Below are 5,048 nucleotides of genomic sequence, written 5' to 3'. Positions count from 1 at the left end.
CGCGCTGTGGAGCCCCCGCCCCCTTGGCTGCGCCCCGCCCGCGGCCTCGTGACTTGGGCTCCGCGTGGGCGGGGCTAAACCAGCAAATTGGGAGAGGAGCTGACCAGCGTGCTGGGAGGAGGGTTCCCCGACGGGGAGAGGGACCCAAAGAAAGGCAAGATTTAATGGAGAAAGAGAAGAAAGGAGGGAGAGGGAAAAAAGGCAACTTCATACAAGAAGAAGTCAACAGGCATTTCATAACGCTGAATGAAGAGCCCTCAAGTTAAAAAAAAAATAAAACACTTTGAAAACCAATATAAAACCTATTCCATTGAATATTAACATAGGGCACTATGTGCCATGATTTCTCTCACTTTACTATCTTCCTTTCCAATGTGTTCGCTCATTTGACCATTCAAAAAGCATACTGGACTGTTTCAGAGTGTGAAAGACAAGCTGTCATGTATTTGGAAAGGATATTTAAAGGATAGTTTGGAGGGAGGAAGCCAATTCTGACTTCATGTGGGAAACTTTCTTTGATTTGCTTTTATTATTATAATCATATTCAATGGCTTGCCTGGAGGACCCTGCCCCTCTGCTTGACTGTAAACTAAAGTGACTTTAGTTCAACTTGCAGAGAGAGTTTGTCCCTGCCCACCTGTGTATAGAAGATATTAACACACCCCTTTCCAAAGGCTGGCCATTCCCTTGGAGATGTTTTGCAAGACTGAAGATCTTTCGCTTTACTTCACCACTGCATCTCCCTCTCTATTCTGCCTTTTGACTTTAGTTACTCATTGCTTCTTTCTCTCTGATCTATAAAAAACCCCAATAAGATGGTTATTTTGAGGTGCTAGCCTGCTATCTTCTTGGTCTGCCAGCTTCCCAGTTAAAGTCTCTTCCTTGTCTCAACATTTCATCTCTTGGATTCATTGGCCTATCAGATGGGCGAGCAGAGCAAGCTTGGATTTGGTAATAATAGCACTAATGCTGGTATGAGTAGTTGGTTGTGGAAGGTATCTGTGAAGGCTTGGTGCCTGAATGATTGGTTGTGGTGCTATTTACTGGGTGGGACAGAGAGAAGGAAGTGAGAAACATTGCTGATGGTGGAGAAAGAAAAGAGAAAGCTAATTGTCTGGGGATCTGTTCAGTTTTAAGCTTCTTGTGGAATGTTCAGAATGAGATTTCTATTTGACTAAATAGGTGAGTATCCCAGGAGAAGATATCTGGGCTGAACTGAGCTCAAAATTAATAACTTATCACCATGCTGGTAATATGAAAATATAAGAGGTAAGCCAGATTGTGTGTGTATTGTGAAGATACTAAAGACCAACTTTTAAGAGATCCCTAAGATAAGGGGATGTACCAAGGAAGAGTATGCTGTAATCAAACCTGGAATTATATTGGAGTTAGAGACAACCCAGAGCACATGTCCTAGAAGCAAAAAAGAAGAAGAAATTTTGAGGGGTTATTGTACTATTAATGGCAAAAATTGAAGAGAAGGCAAATAATAAGAGAAGTACTAGTACCCCTTGTATTTGACATTTAGAAGACCATTGTAGTATAATGGAAAGATAGATGCTTAATGGGTAATAATAGACTTTTTTACATAGATGGAAATTGTAGGAGTTGAACTGAATGTGATGGTGTTATATTACAAATGAAGTGATCATTACTCAAGTTATTTAAAGTCTATTTTCCTTTTGGCATAAATACTCATAACCTTTTTGAACCAAATCACTGAAGCAAGTACGCCATAATTTTGGATCAGATAGAGCATCATTTAGTATGTCTTATAATTTTTTTTAAAAAAGGCAAAACAATATGAGGCACCATTTTGTTTTAATTCATGGAACTGACTATAATTTTTAATTAATGTCCAAAGTTGTCAAGAGTGTAAGAAAACAAGAATTTTCACATTTTATTTCTCAAAGAATAATTGATATCTAGAAGAGCAATTTGATGGTATCAAATTCAAATATTTTATTTCCAGGAACTTTATTTATCCTCAGTAAAATTAAATAATATATGACAAATGTTTTCAATGATATATTAAATATCACATATTGTATAATATGTGTGATCCTTATTAATCTATATTTATTATGTGTATCTATACAGAGACTGGAGAAGGACATGGGAACCCACTCTAGTATTCTTGCCTGGAGAATCTCATGGACAGAGGAGCCTGGTGGGCTACAGTCCATGAAGTCTCAAAGAGTCAGACACGACTGAATGACTGAGCATGCATACAGAGATATCTACTGAACCATTTTAGAAATAGCAAAATTGTAGAATTAATCTAAATTAAATTCCCATTCATAAGTTATGACCTGTTCAGTCAAAAGTATTCCTCAGCCTTAGAAGAGTTAGTGTAGCCTTTTTTTGCTTTAATATTATTTATTTATTCATTCATTCGGCAGCCCCAGGGTCTTAGTTTCAGCATGTGGGATCTTTAGTTGCAGCATGTGGAATATTTAGTTGTGGCATATGAGCTCTTAGAGACATGCAGACTCTTAGTTGTAGCATGGGATATCTAGTTCCCTGACCAGGGATCCAACCTAGGACGCCTGCATTGGGAACGTGGAGTCTTAGACACTGGACCATCAGGGAAGTCCTTAGTGTAGCCTTAAGGGTTGAAACCTTAAAAATCCTCCAAGATAAATTCAACATTTTTTAAAGAAATTGAAAAATGGTATGTAGATTAATTTGTATACATTTTAAGTATGTGTGTGTGTGTGTGTGTGTGTGTGTGAGATGGCTTCCCGGGTGGCACTAGTGGTAAAGAACCCACCTGCCAGTGCAGGAGATATAAGAGATGTGGGTTGCATTACTGGGTCAGGAAGATCACCTGGAGGAGGTTATGGCAACCCATTCCAGTATTCTTGCCTAGAGAATCCCTTGGACAGAGGAGACTGGCAGGCAACAGTCCATAGAGTCACAAAGAGTTGGACAGGACTAAAGCAACTTGGTGCACACACGGATATTTGAATATAAATAGGAGAGAATTCTACTTTTAATTACATAAACTTTCTATGTAGTTTCAACCCTTTAATATGTGTTTACACTGAATTTTTTCAAATACAGTGCATGACAGCTTTATTATTTATTTGTTTTTAATTAGAGGATACTTACTTCGCAATATTGTGATGGCTTTTGCCATACATCAGCATGAATCAGCCATAGGCATACATGTGTCTCCTCCCTCTTTAACCCCCCTCCCATCTCCCTCCCTACCACACCCCTTTTGGTGGTGACAGTGCACAGGCTTTTATCTGCGTTGCATTTGGTAATGTATATGTTTCAATGCTATTCTCTCAAATCATCCCACCCTCTCCTTCCCCCACTATGTCCAAAGTCTGTTCTTTATATCTGTGTCTCCTTTGCTCCTCTGCATATAGAATAGTCAGTACCATCTTTCTAGATTCCATATATATGCATTAATATATGATATTTATCTTTCTTTTTCTGACTTACTTCACTCTGTATAATAGGTTTTAGGTTCATCCATCTCATTAGAACTGAAATGCATTCCTTTTTATAGACAGTTTATTTTTTATAAAAGTTACAAATCTGGTCTTCTCATGCTAATTTTTCACAATAATAGGTACATTTAAGATATGAATACTAGATTGCTATCATTACACCTTTTATCCTTTTATAGTAGTTGAAGATTTTTAACTTTTAAAAGTTTTATTTAACTTTTTACTCTGTAAACAGAAAATAGTTATGATCTATAGTGCATAAACAAAGTATGAATCCCAACATTTATTTAATAAATATTGGAACAACTTATTATGTGTACTGGGCAGACACTGTTAGGTACTGTTAGGTACGGTTACACCAGTACCTAAACAAAGTCCCTGTACTCATGGCATTTATGAATGGAAAAATCAGAAACCAAACCACATATTAATAAAGTGCCCGGTGATGACAAGTGTGATGAAAAATTATGAAACAGAGTGAACAGTAAAAGAATGATCAGGGTGGAGAGGAGATTTTATTTTAGTTTTTAAAATTATTTCTTTCTTTATTTGGCTGTTCCAGGTCTTAGTTGCTGCATGTGGGATCTAGTTTCTTGATCAGGGGTCCAACCTGCAGCCCCTGCATTGAAAATGTGCAGTCTTGACCACTGGACCACCAGGAAAGTCCCGAGAGAAGATTTTAGACAGTGTGTTCAGGGAATGCACCTCTCAGCCACGTGAGATCTAAATGAAGAGAGAAAGAAAGTCATGGAAGCTCCAGGAGATGTGTAATTCAGGTAGGGAAAGAAGTGAGAAAGTCCTTAGGTGAAAGGGAAGTGGTGCTAGGATGGATTCAACTTAGCAGAGAGTAGTAAGAGAGAGGACTGGGCCAGATGAAGTAGAGCTTTGGAAGCTATAGATAAAGGTTTGAATTTTATTCTTAGTGTGATTAGAGAGTTTTACAAAGGGATGATGTGATCTGGTTAGGCTTTAAGAGGACATTTTGTTCTAGTAAGCAAAAAGTGAATTGGGGCCAAAGGCAAAGGAGAAATCAAGACCAGTTAGGAAGCTATTGAAATTGTCTGGGGTGAGCAGTGGTGAGTCAAACTAGACTGATGGCTCTCGTTCAGCACACCTCCACTGCACGCTGGCCTTACCTCCATTACAGAACTCGTCGCTGTCATGGCAGCATTAGGGTTAGAGCCCACTGCTGTTCCTCTCTGTAACCCCAGATACAAACCAGGGGGGTCAGCAATGGTATATGGTGAAGAGGGTAGTTAGGAGAAACATTCTGAAGAAAAAAAAAAGATACAAATAATACTGCTGAAACAGGAATCGTCAACTGGGAACCCATGGAAATCTGTGCGACCTTGTGCAAAGTGTATGCATATGGGTATCTTTCAGGGAGATGACCCATAGGTCAGAAGGACCCTTTGTCAGAATCTCAAAGAAGCCTGAAACTCTTAAAGAAAATAAAATAGCTAGGTGTCATTAATTGAAAAAGTGGTATTTCAATTTATAGAATCATATTTCTGAATGGTAGTATCAGATATCTGGTATTACTTGGCACCATCTCCAACTTTTAAAATTTATTTTAAAGTAAAA

This window comes from Oryx dammah, unplaced genomic scaffold (genome assembly GCF_014754425.2).
Source record: "Oryx dammah isolate SB20612 unplaced genomic scaffold, SCBI_Odam_1.1 HiC_scaffold_1, whole genome shotgun sequence".
NCBI classification, from domain to species: domain Eukaryota; kingdom Metazoa; phylum Chordata; class Mammalia; order Artiodactyla; family Bovidae; genus Oryx; species Oryx dammah.
The sequence above is the reverse complement of the archived record's forward strand: the minus strand, read 5'-3'. Positions refer to the sequence as shown.